Source organism: Pelodiscus sinensis, chromosome 16 (genome assembly GCF_049634645.1).
Source record: "Pelodiscus sinensis isolate JC-2024 chromosome 16, ASM4963464v1, whole genome shotgun sequence".
NCBI lineage: Eukaryota > Metazoa > Chordata > Testudines > Trionychidae > Pelodiscus > Pelodiscus sinensis.
In genome coordinates, this window is record NC_134726.1 from 18254634 (window position 1) to 18273446 (window position 18813).

Genomic DNA, 18813 nt, shown 5'->3' on the forward strand with positions numbered 1-18813 from the left:
GTATCTTTAATGTATACATTGTGTACTTTTATGGCATTTAAAATAGTGAAGGCTACATACTGAGGTAAGCTTTCGTTAAAACTCACAAGTCCGACCAAACATGATTTTTAAATAACCAAAGCGTGAGGAAAACTTTATTTCTTAAAATTATGGGAGTGTGGGAAAATACAGTTTCTAAAATTATGAGCGGAGGCTATTTAGACTCTACTCGCACTACAGAGCTTGCAAACACTAATGCGAGTGCTTAATTTTGGTCAGTTAAAAATTAATCACGGATATATGGCAATTTGCAGCATTAGCACCCATGTCTTCTTATGTCTTCGGTGAAGCAAGCCCCAAGCACGCGTATGGATGGTCTAAAATAAATATTGCACCAATAACAAGAGGAGGAAAGCTGGAGTCTCCCAGGCGATACATTGCTTGCGCAAGACATCGAGCTCCTTAAACGGGGGGAGGTGCGCATGAGATCCTTGGGGCTGTGCTGCGTCATGCCCTGAGCTCTCAGCCTTATCTCATCTCACTAGCCTGCCGCTGCCCCCCGGCCCGACTGCAAGTACAACTGAAAAGTTAAAAAAAAAAAACCCTTCGAAAGACAAAAGTTTCCAAACGTTCCAGGAGCAATATTTTACCAGAGCTGATTGGAGGAGCTCTTCAGGCCACGTGACCCTACAGCCAATAGGGTGTTGGCCCGAGCTTGGTTGTAATGGTTCGGATGGAGCACCGAGGGGCAGGGTAAGAGGCTGGGACTCGAGTCGCGCTAGCCCGAGCCAGTGGCTCTAGGAGTGGGACAGAGGGTTCCTGTGCCCCGCGTGGGAAGTGGCAGAGGCTGGAGCTGGAATCTTTCTCCTGTGGAAGTGGTGAGCGCTCAGGGCTTTGCTGTGTCTCTTGGAAGTTTGGGGGAGAGCAAACTCCTAGGATCCGCCTATTCCCTCTCCCCTTGTGTCTGCCCTGCTGTGTGGGGTCGGAGCAGGGAGGGTTTCCACGTGGCCTTGTGGGGGGGACGGGAGTTGGAGAAAAGCAACAAGAGCCCCTTCTGCCCACATCCTGCATCGCTCTCCTCTGAGGCTGTGGAGGGCATGGGGCTCGGAACAAAATAAGGCTCCCTGCTTTCTCTATGGCTCCCAGCCCTAATTTTCAGCCTCAGCCGTTTCTGGAACCGGACTTTTATGTTTTGTCGAAATGTGTAAATGTCCGCAGTAGTTTATTTTCCTTTCTGGGTTTGGACTAGCAAATACAATCAGAATCCCTTCTGCTTGGGAGAACAGGCTCGTGGGTTGAGGCCAGGAAGCCCTAAGGAACAAGCTGATGTTTCAAGAGAGAATTGTCTTGATCTGCCGAGTTCCCATAGGACTTAAAAGAATTGGATTTGGATGAGTACCAGGATTCTTGATTAGGGGCTTTTTTTCTACTGAAACCCATTTTGCACAGAGACTCCTGTGCTTTGATAACCTTTTTGGACTGGACTGTTAAATAAACTACTAATTACTGTTTGGGGGTAACCCCTTTCTTTTTATCCCTTTTTGTGGCATTTAAACAAAAAGAAATAGTCCCTGTTGTGACATGAAGTTCAGCTTAGGAAGCAGCTTGAAGATAATGTATAGTTTTGGTAAGTTGGTAGAGGGTGTGAAAACCTCTTTTCTACCAGACCTGAGAGCCTATATTCTAGTGGTTAGAGGAAGATGCCCCATATGAACCTAGTTCTATCTCCTCTTACCCTGTTAATGGAACACAAATTACTTGTCCAAATTAGGGATGTTAAATATCAGTTAATTGAATAGTTGAGTAACCTCAAGAATTCTTATCGGTTAGTCGACTATTCTGTAGTCCCTGGGAGCGGGGCCAGCAGCTAGTGTGCTCCATCCTCATGCCTGAGGAGCCCTCTACCACTCCATGTTGCTGCCTCTGTATCAGAGGCAGCAGTGCAGGGTGCCAGGCAGGAGCTGGTTCATGAGAAGAGCCAGTTTAAAAAACAGCTCCCCTCGCATACCAGCTGCCTGTCCCCCTGTGCTGCTACCTCTGATAAAGAAAAAGTAGCGTGGGGTGGCAGCAGCCCCCATCTGGGGGGATCAGAGTTCCCGGACCCATTGTGAGCTGGAACTGAGCGGGGCTGCCTGCCCACCTGGCTCCTAATACACTTTAAATGCAGAGCCACAGCAGAGGTAAGTCCCGGACCCATTTCAAGCCAGGACTGAGCCAGACTGCTAAAAATTTTACTGGCGGGGCAGGAGGTGGGAAATGCATGTAGTCTATAGCTTTTGCTTATTGGTTAATTGACTACACTATTACATCCCTAGTTCAAATAGAATGTATAGACTCTATGGAAGTGTGGGTTGTGACAGTTCTACCTTGTTCTTACCTTTTGAAAGGGTCTTATTCCTGTTCTCACTAATTTTTTTTGGAGGGGGGGAAGGAGGGCATGAATCTGCTCTGAATGTTGTTGACATTGTTAACCAAATCAAATAGATCCTTAAAATATTTCCTCAGAGCTGTTTTGGCCTGGCTTTTGCAATTTCATATTAGAATATGCCATATAAAATTCTCCTGAGTTTGCTTAGCTCTGATTCTAATTACAGTATTTGAATCCCTATACTAAAATTACTTTGAAGATGGCTAACAGCGATGCCACGGTGATTACAAACTAGTGTTTGGCAGTACTGTCATCACATTGGTGAAATCACTTCCTGGAGTGACACATGTAACCATTATTTTCCTCACTGTAAAAGTTCATCCCATGTCCCCAGAAAACTCCTGTATGAGACAGAAATTTTGTAATGTCTGTGACCAGCTCAGCTGCTTACAGGCAGGAAGTATGGCCAGATCTTTCCTTCTGGTTTCTACATTTACAAAAACAAATGAGGTGCAGCCAAACTGTGTGCATTAGATAAAGTTAGAACCTTGCGTTTTGATGGCAGTAATAAAGTGTGAGCAAAATGCTGGTAGAACCCTCTTCTCAAAAAAACTACAGAATTGTGTAATGTATAATTTGGTGTGATTTAGCTGTGTAATAGTAGCCATCTCCCTTGGGGAACCTCACGCAATTAGCCCTGCCTGCCACTCTTGGTATGAGATGTGAGGTTTAATTAGTAGAACTAGCTGGGTATGGAAGAACTGCTAATACCAGGAAGCTGTCAGTGAAAGAGAAGAGATGTTCAGGGACAAAGACAGCTGGAGCGAGTAAGTTATAGCAGAGAACCCTGACTGAAGGAAGGCCTGGGAGATCCTCAGTGGAGGGGAGAGTGACTGAATCAGAGAAAGCTTTGTTTGGAAGTTTGATTTAAGAAGAGGGCAGCAGTGACAGTGCATCTATCTGCATAGGCCCCTGCCATTGAGGGCGTAGTTGAGAGGCCGCAGCCTGTTCACATGTGGCAAACATAAACTGTTACTAAATTTAAAAACAACTAATAGTCTTGCAGCTATTAAAGACGAACAAAACATGTAGATGGTATCATGAGCTTTCATGGGCATAACCCACTTCTTCAGATGAATGGATTTATTAAAGGTCCAGTTTCTAAATAAATAGAGGATGGGAGGAAGAGAGGAGGAAAAAAAGGGAAAGAAATAGAGTGTCAGTGCTACATGAAGCTGATAGAGAAGGCACAAATTGTTCTTAAGTACCCATTGTTTAGTATTGTGTGTCATTAGGATGTGGACTGTAGTGGGCCATCCAGCCAATGTCTTTATTCATACCTTTTTGATAGGAATCTAACCTGTAAACTTCTAAGGCTTTCCTATGTAGTTGGCTTGTGGAATTAGCCAGAAACAATATGGTGACTTTTAGACCCATTAATGAGTGCCTGGGCAAGTTAACATTTTCCCCAACAGGTTTCTGTGTGTTGCCTTTTTGGATATCTGATTTATGTCCATTAATTCTTTCCTGTAGAGATTGTCCAGTTTGGCCAATATACATGGCAGAGGGGCATTGCTGGCATTTGATGGCATAGATCACATTAGTGGATGTGCAGTTAATTGAGCCTCTGATGTGGTGGCTGATATGGTTAGGTCCTGTGATGATATCGCTTGTATGGATGTGTGGTCAGAATTGGCTACTGGAAAGAATTTGAGGTGGAGTGTTGTCTGTAGGCGAGGATTGGCCTGTCTTCCAAGGCTTGTGAGAATCAGGGGTCAATTTCCAGGATAGGTTGTAGATCAGGGGTGGGCAAAAGGGCCTCCTGGGCTGGATCCAGCCTGCCAAGCGGGTGGATCCAACCTGCGGAGGCCCTGCTGCTCCCCTGCACCCAAGCCAATTAAGGCCTGGAGTTGGGGGACTGCCCAAAGCCTCCTCCCGCCCTGCCAGGAGCATATGATGCCTTGAAGTGCTGCACGCTGCTCGCAGGGTGGGGGGGGGGGGGAAGGGAAGAGTAGAGGAAGCTTGGCATGCTCCTCTGCCCCCAGAGCAATCAGGCCTGGGGGCGGAGGAGCTGCATGAATCTTCCTTTGCCCTGCCCTGGCCCTGCAAGAGGCCCGCGGCACTTCAAAGTGCTAAGAGCTCCTCGCAGGGCAAGAGGAAACTTCCCGTGCTCACCCGCCCCTGGGCCCTGATTGGCCGAGGGTGGGGGAGCGTGCCAAGCCTCTTCCAGGGCATGTGTGCCTAATAGGAATGGGGGGGGGCAAAGGGGCTCCCTCACCTCCAGACCAATCATGGTTTGGGGGTGGGGTCGCCCCCTTCCTGTTTAGGCCCCGCTCCTTCCGGAGTGGCCTGGGGCTACTTCAGATATTTTTGAAGTGGCCCCCGGGCAAAAGTTATTGCCCACCCTTGCTGTAGATTGTTGATAATGTGTTGGAGGGGTTTAAGTTGTGGGCTGTAGGTGATGACAAGTGGTGTTCTGTTGTTTTCTTTTTTTGGTCTGTCTTGAAGTAATTCATGTCTGGGTACTCATGTGGCTCTGTCAATCTGTTTTTTTTGCCCACTTGTCCAGGTGCGTATTTCAGTTTTAAAAATGCTCTATATCAGTGGTCTCCAAACTTTTTAACCACAAGATCACTTTTTCAATGTAAGGGCAATGTAAGATCTACCTCAAATCCAAATACCCTTGCCCCGCCTCCTTCCTCCACTTCTCTGAGGCCCCGCCCCTGCTCCACCCCTTCTCCGAGGCCTCACTCCATCCCCCTTCCTTCCTGAATGTCATTCACTTTCACTAGGCTGGGGTAGGAGGTTGGGGGCAGGCCCTGGTCTTGGGCCAAGGGGTTCGGAGTGTGAGAGGGGACACCCTGAAGGTAGGGAGGTGGGGGTGCATTCTGGAGTGGCCTAGGGGATAGGGCATCAGCCTCTGGAGCCTCAGGGAGGTGGGCTCAAGTCCTTCTCCCCTCCCCTCCATCCTAGGAGCTGCTGGACAGCCAACACAGACTGCTCCAGGGATGCAGGATAAGGGATCCTCTACAGGTGGGGTGGGTTCTGGAGAGGTTTAGGGCATTTGCCTGGAGAGTGCAGGGTGGTGGGTTCAAGCCCTGCCCCCCCCCCCCCCCCCCAGGCAGCCAAAGCTTCCCCATCCCTCCTCAGCCACATTGGGAGCAACCAGATGCAGGATAAGGGACCCTCTGAAGGTAGGGGTACTCAAGAGGACTGTGGGGGATACATCAACACAACTGAAATTTGGAGAAAATTGAATTTTTTTTTAAGTTTTACAGTGTTTTATTATTTTTGTTATTTTTACACCCAAAAATGTCATTGCCCGCCCGGCTACGATTAAGTACTTTAAACAAATGTGTTACAATGGTAGAAAAAAATGTGTGTCTGAAAACTAGGTACTGGGGGTACTTATAAAAAGAAGGTTGAGAAACACTGGCTTAGGGGATAGGGCCTGGGGAGCACAGGGTGGTGAGCTCCAGTCCCAGCCCCCCAGGCTGGTAGTGACCAGACAGCCAACACAGGGTAAGGGACCCTCTGAAGGTAGGGAGTTGGGGTGGGCTCTGGAGTGGCTTAGGGCAGTGGTCACCAACCAATAGATCAGGATCTACCAGTAGATCTTGGGACCTCTGACAGGTGGTCCTGACTGCCTTGGCCAGGAAGCTATCAAGTGCTGGCACTTCAGTTGCCTCTCCATCTACTGTCATGCTGCTCCTGCCCTCCATGTTGGAGCCGCCCCTTGGGAGCCTCCTCCTTGCTGTGCGAGGTATAGGAGGGAGAGGAGAGGGGTGCTGATGTCAGGGTGTCTCTCCTCCCCCTGTACCCTGTTTCCACACAGAGAGAAGGGGATGAAGGAAGCTTGGCGATGCAAATTTCTGTCACTCTCACACACAGTGGGCTACAGCTACACTGCAGTTTTTTTGCAGAAGAGGATATGCTAATAGCGCTCTCATTTTCATATCTTCCGATTCTTTTTGTGGAACAGGTTTTTGCATTAAAAAGTCCCATGTAGATAGGGCCAGATGGGGCCATTTGTCGGGGAAAAAAACCTTTTTTTGCAAGATCCCTTATTCCTCAAAAATTGAAGTTTACAGGGTCGCTATTTGCATATCCTCTTCCGCAAAAAAACGGCAGTGTAGCCATAGTGTGTGTGTGTATGTGTCTCCGTCATTCTCACAAACACACCCTGTCCTTCACTCTCATCTCCTGACCATACATGTTCCTAAGGGGTTGTTACTAGTTTTACTACTTTCAGAGTGGGTTATTTTTAGCTTTTACTGGTCTGTGCACTTCATAACATTCATTTCTTTCTCATGCTTAAATTTAATTCTTTGAGTAGTGAGTTCTAAAATGTCTAAATGTGAGTTCTAAATGTTCTAACTCAGAGGTTCCCAAACTTTTTTACACAGGAACCAGTATATCCATTCACAAGCTTTTGGAGGACTGGTAACATTCATTTGTGTATTTGCATATTCATTAAGCAAATGATGAATATTCAAATAAGTTGTTTCTGGTCCTCCCAAAGCCCCCAGTGCCGGCGTTAGCAAAGCTTTTGATACAGTCACCCACGATATTCTTGCCAGCAAGTTAAGGGAATATGGATTGGATAAATGGACTGTAAGATGGATAGAAAGCTGGCTAGATCAGGGTTTCCCAAACTTTTTACTTTAGTTGGAACCCGTTTTTTTTTTTTAGTACTGTTTTTTGCAGCCCAAAAATATAAATGCATATTAAAAAAAAAATGAAAAATGAATACATTTTCTGTGTTTCACCTGGCTGCATCCTCCACCCAGCCTGGGCCAGGGCTTGGAGGACCTGGCACTGCATGAGCACTCCAGGAGGCGGGAGCAGGAGCAGATTGGGGGTAGGGTATCTGTCTAAGAGGGAGGGTGCAAGGAAGGGTAGGGTTGCCAGGTGTCCAGTTTTGTACTGGACAGTCTGGTATTTGAAGGTTTTGTCCGGGAAAGAAATCGAGAAATTACCAGACATAAAATTAGGTAAGTTTTATTATAATTAGGTGTTTCAGTCCTTAGCTGCGAACTGCCTGGCTGGTAGATGTGCTCACACTGTCTGAGTGTGTCTGCCTGCCAGGCAGTTCGCAACTACTCGAGGGAGAGTATGTTGGGGGGGGGGGGGGGCAAAATGGAATCCCTGGCCAGACTCACTCGTCTGCCAGGGTCTGCAGGGTCTGCATGTGCCCAGGTCAGTCCCGCTCCTCCCCCTTCCCAATCTCCCCAGTCCAGCCTTGCTGCCCCCATCTAGCCCTGCTTCCCGCGGCCAGTTCCCCCTGCCCTCCACCAATCTCCCCCCGTCAGCCCTGCTCCCCCGACATCCTCCCTGACCAGCCCCGCTGCCCCCGTCCAGCCCTGCTTCTGGCAGCTGATTCTCCCGTCCTCCTCCTCCTCCTGATCTCTCCTGGCCAGCCCCCCCGCCTCCTGTCCAGCCCTGGTTCCGCCGCCTGCCCTCTCCGATCTCCGCCGCCGGACAGCCCCGCTACTTCCAACCCTGCTTCCGCCGGCCGCCCACCCAGATCTCTGCGGGACAGCCCCGCCCGCCCACCTGCCCAGATCTCCACGGGACAGGCCTACTGCCCCAAACCCTGCTTTTGCTGCCCGCCAACCTGCATGGATCTCCACAGGACAGCCCCACTCTCCCCAGCCCTGCTTTCGCCACCTGCCTGCCCGGATCGCTGCGGGACAGCCCTGCTACCCACAGCTCTGCTTTCGCCGCCTGCCTGCCTGCCTGAATCTCTGCAGGACAGCCCTGCTGCCCCCAGCCCTGCTTTTGCTGGCTGCCCGCCCACCTGCCCAGATCTCCGTGGGACAGCCCCGCTGCCCCCAGCCCCACTATTGCCGCCCGCCTGCCCGGATATCCGTGGGACAGCCCCGCTATCCCAACCCTGCTTCCCAGCAGCCGGTTCGCTCCTCCCCCACCTCCTTCCAGCCCGCCCCGCTCTGCTCCCCTCCTGGCAGCCATGCGGAGGCCCAGTATCTCCACATGCTGTCCTTGTCTGCGGACACCACTCCTGCAGCTCCCTTTGATCAATAACAGCGTATTGAGGGGCCATGCGGTTGCCCATGGCTGTGCCACTGACTTGAAGATACCAGTTGTCTCCAATTCAGAAATAGTTGTGGGTGAGGACAAAGTCGCAGAGTTCTGTAACCCCGTGTGCGGTGGTGTCATCAAGGATGGTGTTCCATAGCCTGTAATCCATCTTCATGAGGAATGTTGGTGTAAAGAGCTTCTATGTCCATGATGGCCAGGATGGTGTTTTCAGGAAGATTCCTGATGTTCTGTAATTTCCTCAGGAAGTCCTTGCTGTCTTGAAGATAGCTAGGTGTGCTGGCAGCATAGGATCTGAGGAGAGAGTCAATATAGCACACCTAGCTATCTTCTCATGATACTATTCTACATGTTTTGTTAGTCTTTAAGGTGCTGCAAGACTATTAGTTGTTTTTTAAGTTTTTCCAGTCACAGATTAACTCGGCTACTCCCTGAAGCATTTGGTCAAACTTGTTGGCACTGAAAAAGAAAACAGAAGATACGTGGAAACATGTTGATTAGTCTGAAGTCTCCTTGAGTTTTGTTTTTGAGGACCCAAATTTTGGACCCATTTGATAGGTTTTTTTAACTAAACTTTTCCCTTTGCATTTTAGGCTTTCTTGCATATTTCACCTAAATATCTTTAGCACCTGATATAAATCCTATATTTGGATAGGGCCTTGTGTGAAATGACTATTAATGAGACATGTTAGGGATGTATCAGTGTCTAATTGGAGTTCTTGGCTCATGGTAGTCATGAGGCATGCACCTCAGGCATGGAACTGTAGAAAAACAATTCATATCACATTGTGTTATCTTGTGGTAACAAATGTAGGGCCCCACATTTTTCATACACATATTTACATCTCTAGTCTACATTGGTTTGAAATTAGTTCACTGTAGGTGTTACTTAGGGAGATGTATCATGGAACAAAGTGTGTTTCAGTCATGTTCACATATGGTTCAACCTAGAGGATTCCTGGGAGAGTGTTCCTTATAGCTTGTCTACGTTAAGGATGTTAAATTTAGATTAATCAACTAATCAAATAGTGTAATTTGCATCAACTATTCGATTAGTCGATAAGGGCTCCTCTGCCTTTGAAATGTAGCAAGAGCGCTGCCGGCTGTTGCTGCATTTCAAAAGCGGAAGCTCCAGGGGGAGCATAGCCAGTGGGGGACTCAAGCAGTCCCCTGCTGGCCCTGCTCTCCCGGCAGCACTTTGCTTTTGAAATGTACAGGAGCCCTCCTGGGACTCTTGTGCATTTCAAAAGCAGAGAGCATGGGGCCAGTGGGGGACTGTTTGAGTCCTCAGCTTGCCCCAGCTCCCTGCATCGCTTCTGCTTTTGAAATGTAGCCAGAGCCCTGTAGATGCTTACATCCCTAGTCTACATGGGAAAATTTATCATCAGAACTATGCTGGGATAATTGTACCACAACAATTATAACTAGATAATTTCCTGTATGGACATTTATTCTGAAATATGTATCCACACATATAATTATATGATTGTAACTGCAGCAGGGCATTTATACCACAATAGGTCTACCACTAAATTTCCCTGTGTAGACAAGCTGTTAGAAATCTCAAAAGAAATTCCCCTCCTGGATGTTCTGAGTCTAAAAAGCGTCTTTTATCTCTGAAACTTGTCTATTTTTCATCCTACATGAGTATTTGGGAGTTTGGGGGGTATGAGGAAAGGAGAAGGAATGATTTGCGTGCATTAACAACTAGTTGGTATTAGGGATGTTATATATATCGATTAATTGAATAGTTGAGTTACCTCATAAATTCTTATTGGTTAGTCGACTATTCTATAATCCCAGGGGGCGGGGCTGGCAGCATGTGCTCTTGGGCCCCACTCCCAAGGAACCCCCTGCCACTCTGTGCTGCTCTCTTTGTATCAGAGGCAGCAGCGTGGGGTGCCAGGTGGGAGCTGGTCCGTGAGGGGAGCCAGTTTATAAACCAGCTCCCCTTGCGGACTGGTTGCCTGTCGCCCTGTGCTGCTGCCTCTGATAAAGGGGCAGCAGTGCCGGGTGGCAGCAGCTCCTGTTTAGAGGAGGGTCTGAGCTTGCAGACCAGGCGCAAGCTGGAAATGAACCAGGCTGCCCGCCCGCCCCGTCTCGTACTTTAAATGCAGAGCTGCAGTGGGTGTTGTTCTGGACCCATTTCAAGCCAGCACTGAGCCGGGCTGCTAGCCATTGCACTAAAAAATTTACTAGCGGGGGCAGAGGGTGGTAAATGCATGTAGTCTTTTGCTTATCGGTTAATCGGCTACACTGTTACATCCTTAGTTGGTATCTTTTCCTTTTTACACTGAATTGTAATGATTGACTCAGTGCATAATTGATATTTGCAATATACATAGTGTTTTAATGTCTAGAAGCTCAAACTCTCTAGAAAGGGATGTTTAGAATGAAATATTTCATGCCTGTGTCACATCCTCTTTACAGTGTCCACTCTGATTCCTGTACCATGTGCGAGCTTCCCTGTGCATCGGAGGTATTTTTATACAGTTCACTGGCTTTCACAGAAGACTTATATGTGATCTGTTGTTACATGCCAAGCTGTGCAATTGGAAACAGATTTCACATTGACCAAACCCAACGTAGGCCTTCTCTAGACTAGCATTGAAAGATCCGATGTCAGCTTGTATTAGCTGATAGGAGTTAACTAATGTGTTTGCAATCTTATCTAGACAAGGCATATCATCTTTAACACATGCTAAACTGGTCAAGATAGGCTGAGTTTAGCAGGACTCTAAAGTAAGATACCATTGTTTTGTCTTGACTAGAATTTTAAGAGGGTATTAATTATATCAAGCTACGTGACTGGAAGTAACATCACACTAAACTCTAGGCTAGATGATGCTTGTAAGCAAACATGATAAGGCCTTTACAATTGTATTGAAATAATACATGTGCAGAATACACCCTTTTTTGCCATCAAGACAAGGTCCTGGCAGTGGAGTATTCAACCCTTTTATTTTTCCAACACCAAACTTTGGACGTTTTTATCTATAATCTGTTAGGAAAGTGCATGTTACAATGTAAATCTAAAGGTGCTCTCCTAGGTCATTTTCACGTTAGCCAAAACGTTTAGTGAAAAAAATTGACAAACAGGAGAGAAGTCTCTATTGAAATATTGTAAAGCATCAGTCGCCAGAAGACATCCTTCATCTAACCCTCATGGGTTATCAGAGGCACAGGAAGAGGAGCGCAACCTCCATAGCATCATTTCTCTCCTACATGCAGACGAAGAAAAATGAACAAACAAGCACACACCTTGTGGAACCTTTCCAAGTTCTGTGTGGATCTTATTCCATTAGGAGGACAGGGCTGAAATGGGGGAAGACACAATCCATCAGTACGTTTACTGGTGCACTGTCAGCATTAATTTGCTTCCTCCGTGCACTTAATGTACGTCTTGGGACAGTGGCTGCTTGTGACCCTCTGGAAGGAGAGCTGGGAGGCAGTGGTGTTAGGAGCACTGATTCTCTCTTACACTGTAGTCTCTTATGCCATTCCAGTGGGCTACGTGGGCATAGACTCCCCCCATAGGATGTCCCTGTTTTCCATTTGGCATAGAGTTACTACCAAGCTGCTGCAGAGACTGGGACCAGAATTTGGGGTGTGTGCAGGTGGCTTTACCTAGCTACACACTATGTCTCAGTCATTGCTATAGTGTTTGATTTAGGAATTTAAAATCCTGTTTAATTTGTTAACCAGATAAACATAATGTTTAACTGGTTAAATGGGGACTGGAGTGATCCCCCACCACAGACAGGGGCTGCTCTGGCTGAGCTGGAGCAGTCTCTTTCCCACAACAGGCAGGGAGCTACTCCAGCCCCCACTGTTATCTGGAACCGGTAAGCCGCCTGCCGGCTAACCATTCATGTACCTCATTTGATCATCACACAAATGTTAATGGTTTTAACCTTTCGATAGTAGGTATGTATTGTCCCTGGTGGCAATGGAGGCCTGTTTGCCCAAGATCACACAAGAAAACTGTGGCAGATCTGGGAATAATAGTGATAACAAAACAGATTTCCGTAGTCCTGGTTAGGTATACTAACTGCAAAACCTTCTTTCCTTTCCATAAAGCCACCTGTGCTTTTCCCACATCTTTTTACACTTTGGGAACTTGATCCAGACCACTCTGAGGATGGCTCCAGCCTCCAGCACGTTGCTAAAGTGTGTGGTTTCTGTGTGCCAAACCCTATCACTACCCTGAGTGGTAAGAGAGTACAAGGGGGTAACCTTTGCCCCAGCCACCAGTAGAATTTGGAAAGTTCCTGTTTCAATTGCACAGGAAACAGCCACTGAATGGATGATGTGGTTTGTGGTCTTTTTCTGAAAACAAAACTGGGGTGTTGGGCACTCTTGATTTCTAATCCAAGTGACACATCTGGCTTGTGGTCGCTAAATGGCTTTTCCTTTCCCTTTCTGTTTCCCCATCTGTAAAATGGGACGAATACTCATCCTCCCCCCAAATGTGATGTGAGAATTAATTAATGTTTGTTCAGAGCGTGGAGCATGTGAAGTGCTTATTAAAATCAAAGGTACTTTCAGCTTGCTTAAAATAAAGCAAGAATGTCAATTGTGCATGGTCTAGTTTCACATGACTAGCCAAGAATGTAGTTTAGAGGGAGCGAGTACTTCCCACCCACCCCATTCTTAGCTTTTTCCACACATTCCTGTAAGTATTTCTGCAGCTGGAAGTCCTGAGACTTCTTCAGGAAATGTCACTTGGCCAAGTGTGGTGTTCTTGTTTGCTTGCAGAAGGATGTAAACTTCTTGTCTAGTAGGCACTTTTGTTTTTAATCTGATCCCTTGAAAGAAGCTGAACTCATGAGCTCTGTTTTTTAAACACTTTCAGGTTTTTCCCACTTCCCCATGACTCTTCCCCCACCCGCATATTTAAAAAATAAGGTTTTCAGAAGTGTCTGATTCCCTTTGAGTGTCAAGTGTGGGGACATAAGCCATGATTTCAGAAGGTATTCGTGTGGTGTTGCACTCATCATTGGAAGGTCGGAGCAATGGTGCAAGTGGGATGTACAGGGAAGTTATTTTTAGCTGGTACGAAGTACTGGAAAGACTGCCTGCTGGCTGTCCTCAACACCTCCATTGAGCTGCTGCATTTCTGTGTGCAGGGCTGGGGCTTGGGGGCAGGGCTGGGACTACCTGTAGCGTAGCCAGAGAAACTGCCCCTCCCAGTGGGGAAAGGGGCAGGGCTGCAGACACGGCTGGGAGTTCTACCCCTTTCCTTGCTGGGAGGGGCAGCGGGATAAGGAGCAGAAATGCCAGGAGCTCCTCTGGCTGCTGTACCTCCTCCAGCCCCTCCTTTCTCCAGGTAATGTGGGAGGGGAGGGAAAGAGTATGGGTGTCCTGGGCTGGGGGTGGAGTGGGTTTATATGGAGAGGTCATCTGAAGAAGTGGGCTGTGCCCACAAAAGCTCATGATACCATCTACATGTTTTGTTAGTCTGTAAAGTGCTGCCAGACCATTTGCTGTGTTTTAAGTTTATCCTGTACACTACAGACTAACTTGGCTAGCTCCTGAAGCTTCCCCTTAGCTCGTTTGCCCTCCCCACTCCCATGCCAGTAAGACCTTTTGTTTACTTTGAGCCTAAGTAAACACTGACTTAGGTCAGTGTTTCTCAACCAGTGGTATGAGTGCCCTCACAGGTACTTCAGAGAAGTCTGGGGGTACATCAACACTGAAATTTGGAGAAAAAACAAAAATTCAGTTTTTTACAGCACTTTATAATTTTTGTACTTTTTACATCCAAAAATTTCATCACCTGTCCAGCTACGATTATGTTTTTTAAACAAATGTGTTGCAATGGTAGAAAAAAATTGTGTGTGTCTGAAAAGTGTAGGTACTGGAGGTACTTATAATTTTTTTTTAAAGGGGGTACTTTATAAAAAAAGGTTGAGAAACACTGATGGCCAGCCCATTTTCAAAAGCGACTTAGGCTACGTCTATGCTGTAGGCTTTTTGCGCAAGAACAATTGTTCTTGCGCAAAAATTTGCAGATCACCTACACTGCATGCACCTTCTTGTGCAAGTAAAATTTACAGTAAAGCGTCAGAACAGAGGGCTTCTTCCGGAAGAGCTATTCCTCTCCCCACGAGCAATAAGCCCTCTTGCGCAAGAGCTCTTCCACAAGAAGGCAGTGTAGACAGGCAACAAGAATTTCTTGCTCAAGAAACCCCTATGGCTAAAATGGCCATCAGAGTTTTCTTGCGCTAGAGAGCGTCCATACTGCTATGGACGTTCTTGCGCAAAAGCACATCTCTTTCGCAAAAGCCCATGGCAGTGTGGACGCGCTCTTGTGGAGGACCTTTTGCACAAGAACTCTTGTGCAAAACAGTTCTTGCACAAGAAGCCTGCATTGTAGACGTAGCCTTAGAGTCTGCATCCCATTGATTTTCAGTGAAGCTCAGACTTCTAATTGTCCAAGTCAGTTTTGAATATGTAACTTAGACCGGACAATGCCGAACAGAACAATGCCCAAATACCTTTACAAATCTGGAGCACAAAGTTTAACAAATGCTGGGAAAACCATGAAGTGGTATCTGCGAAGTGGCATTTGTGTGTGCGCCTCAGATGTCAGGCAGTGTGAAAGCTTAGATTTGTCTTTGGTATTACTTTTAGCTGATACAGCAAGGGGAAGATGTAATGGAGCCACTCAAGTTATTGTATTTCATCTGGTTTACAATTTGTGGATATAGAATTTCTGTAACAGTAAAATCTTGCTTGCACATCCCTGTCCAGCATTTCTTGGTCAACAAAAACTGTCGAAATTTGAAGTTTTGGGTGCAAGGGTAATGCAGGATCTGGCTCTTCATGTGTGACTGGAAAAATCTTCAAATGGCCACTCATGGCTAGGGATGTTAGGGTATGTATACACTGCCACCCTAGTTTGAACTAGGGTGGCTAATGTAGGCATTCAAACTTGCAAATGAAGCCCGGGATTTAAATATCCCGGGCTTCATTTGCATGTTCCCGGGCGGACACCATTTTAAAATGCCCATAGTTCGAACTACCTGCCCACGGCTACACGCGGCACGGTCTAGGTAGTTCGAATTAAAGCTCCTAATTCGAATGACCGTTATTCCTCCTGCAAGGAGGTTTAATGGTAGTTAGAATTAGGAGCTTTAATTCGAACTACCTAGACCGTGCCGCGTGTAGCCGTGGGCAGGTAGTTTGAACTACGGGCATTTTAAAATGGCGCCCGCCTGGGAACATGCAAATGAAGCCCGGGATATTTAAATCCCAGGCTTCATTTGCAAGTTGGAATGCCTACATTATCCACCCTAGTTCCAACTAGGGTGGCAGGGTAGACATACCCTTAGATAGCAGGTAGTAAAATAGTTGACCATCTGCATGAATTCTTAGAGGTTAGTCGACTATTCAATAGTCCCCGGGGAGCAGAGCTGGCAGACAGGGCACTCGGGCTCCTCTCCTGGGGAGCCCCCTGTAACCCCACACTGCTGCCTCTCTATCAGTGGCAGCAGCAAGGGGTGCCAGGAAGGAGACAGTCCACAAGGGGAGCCAGTTTAAAAACCAGCTCCCCTTGCGGACTGGCTGCTTGCTGTCCCACTCTGCTACCTCTGATACAGAGACAACAGTTCGGGGTGACAGCAGTTCCTGTCCACAGGGGGTCTGAGCTGCGTGCAGACAGAGGCTGCTGCGGGCGGTAGAGGCTGCCGCAAAGCAACCTCTGTCCGTAGTGGTCTGATCCCCCAGCGGACAGGGGCTGCTGCCGGGAACCAGCCTTTGTCTGTGGCAGGGCCAATCTGCTGTAGATAGAGGCTGCTCCGTGGAATATGGAGCAGCCTGTCTGCAGGGCGCTTAGACCCCCTATGGATAGGGGCTGCTGCTGTGAAGCCCCACACTGCTGTCTCTGAAATAGGCAGCAGCATTGGGTGGAGAGGGTTAAAGGCGGTATCATCTTTTAAGCTGGCTCCTCCCAGCATCAGCTCATGCTCCCCCCCTCACTTTAGCTGCCTTTAATACAGAGGTAACAAGGGGGGGGAGGGAGAAATGTAAGTAGTTGACTAGATTAACCGATAAGTCTAGGCTTATCGGTTAAACATCTAGTCGACTACTCGTTCACATCCCTATTCATGGCTCTTTTTACACTAATCATTGGAGACTTACTGGCTTATTATAAGTAGATCTAAAGCTGAGATTTTAAAATTTGGAGTTGACTTGCTGACTCTGCAGCTCCCATTGACAGTTTAGAAGAGAGATTCTCAAACTGGGGATAAGAGGTCACAAAGTTTCTACAGAGGGGGTCGTGAGCTGTCTGCCTCCTCCCCAGACTCTGCTTTGCATCGATCATTTATAATGGTATTAAATATATAAAAACATGTTTTAAATTTATAGTGGGGGGTCACACTCAGAGGTTTGCTGAACCAGAACTTTGAGAACCTCTGGTTTAGGGTTCCACTGTTTCTGCTGCTTGACTTTGTAAATGAAGAGACTAACTCCATCTTTATTTACAGTCTTCAATCTGTGGAGGCTCCTTTAATGTCTGACCTGTAATCCTTGCCTCACCCAGCATTGCACAGAGCAGACTATCTAGAGCAGGGGTCTGCAACCTTTTCAAACCAGAACCAAACAACATCAAAATTCAGAGCAAGTGGTCAACAAAGAGCTGTATAAGTATGCCCATTGCATGATTGAAAATGTACAACTTAATATTATTGATAATTGACATGCTGATTAATAATGGCAGAAATGAAACATTGTCCTCAGAGATTTTATTTAATGGGACTTCTGCTGCTGCATCTTTTCACACATTTCTTTGAAGTTCACATTATAACTGGACAAATCCAGCTTCATGGAGACGTTCAGGCTGTCTTCTGTCAGTCTTATGGCAGGGGACTGGGGATGTGGGGGTGCAGGAGTCAGGGTTGGGGTACATGAGGGACTCAGGGCAGGTGATTTGGGTGTATGATGGATTCAGGGCACAAAGTTTGGGTTTGTGGGGATGCAGGAGTGTTATGGCAGGGGACTTGGGATGTGGGGGTTCAGGAGTTTGGGGATGTGGGAATATGATGGGGTCAGGGCAGGAGGTTCAGGTGTGTGATGGGCTCAGAGTTGATGGGGGGGGGGGGGGAGGAACGTGGAGAAGTGTTGTGACACTGTGGCCAGATGGGGACTGGGCCCCAATTGGGGGGTTGTTGGCCAGGCTTCATTTTTAAATAGAGTAAAATATTATGTCAACACAAAAGGTTTCAACATTGTCTTTATTTATGGCAAGAGTAGAGTCGGGGGCTGCACAGGTGGGAAACAAAAAACCCGCCCCAAAAAACCCCAACCCTCCAACCCCCCCAATCCTCACTGATGTGGCCCCCCAACTGAAACACCTCACTCCCCTGGTGCTCCAGCCCCATGGTGGGGAAAGGGGCAAGGAGAACTGAGGTTCAAGGGGCCTCGGGCCAGATTTACTCTTCTGGGGTTCCAGGACTAGTGGATTTTGTGGCTTGCCTAGACTCTGGGGTGGGGCCAAAAATGTGGGGTTAAGTGTTCAGGACAGGGCTGCTAATGAGTGGGATAGGGTTGGGGGTGCAGGATCTGGGCAGGAGGTGGGGTGTAGGAGGAGGTGGGAGTGCAAGGTCTGGGTAGGAGGTACGGTGCAGGAGCAGGCTGGGAGTAGGGTGTCTGACCAGGGGAAGGAGGCAGGAGCAAGGGAGGGGGCAGGAGTGGGCTGGGGACAGGGTTTCTGGCCAGGGTGCAGGGATTCTGGGCAGGAGGCTGGAACAGGCTGGGGGCAGGATGTCTGGCTGAGATCAGAGTTAAGGATGGAGTGGGGTGGGGGGAGGGTGATGGGTCTGGGCATGAGGGGGTGGGGGTACTTGTTTTTGTGCCGCATCGCAGGCACTGTGTAACATGGCCTCTCACTGCTCCCATTTGCCGGAAGGAAGCTTCCAGGAAGGATTCGCAGGAGAAGCCTCCAGGAAGTGTGTCAGGGAGGAAGGAAAAGGGCAGCGCACGGAGCCATGCTTGTTCCCCACACGCTGAGGGAAAGAAAAGGACAGTGTACGTTCCCGCTTGTTCTCTGCACGCCGGATCTGGCAGGGAGGCTCTGGGCTTTCTCCCCCACACACTATTCCCCCGCCGAAAGCTAGTGCTGGCATTCCAATCTTGCGGAGGGCCGTAAGGCTGTAGCGCCAGCACGGGCTCCCTGCTGTGGGGAGAGCTGGAGTGGGCTGAGTTGGGGTTCAAGAAGAGCCATATCTGGCTGCCTAGTGAGCCGTATTTGGCTTGCGAGCCACAGGTTGCCAATCCCTGGTCTAGAGCCTTAATTGTGACATTTCTCCATCTCTGAGGCTTCGCCTATGCTGCCAATGTATATTGGTAGAACTATTTTTGCTCAGGGGTGTGTGGAAACGCCACACCCTCCCCCTCCAGCC

The 18813-nt window shown here is 47.9% G+C and overlaps 1 protein-coding gene across 2 annotated transcripts in view; it reads left to right on the forward strand.

The window, feature by feature from the left end:
* Positions 1 to 712: 712 nt before the first annotated feature.
* Positions 713 to 18813, forward strand: part of NDE1 (nudE neurodevelopment protein 1) — a 40849-nt gene continuing 22748 nt past the window's right edge. Inside the window, exon 1 of one of the 2 annotated variants that reach the window (XM_014571759.3) lies at positions 713 to 732. The gene's annotated coding sequence lies outside the window, so the exon portion shown is untranslated. Of the gene's footprint in view, positions 858 to 18813 lie in introns of both variants that reach the window. The other variant, XM_006119592.3, reaches the window with a different exon arrangement.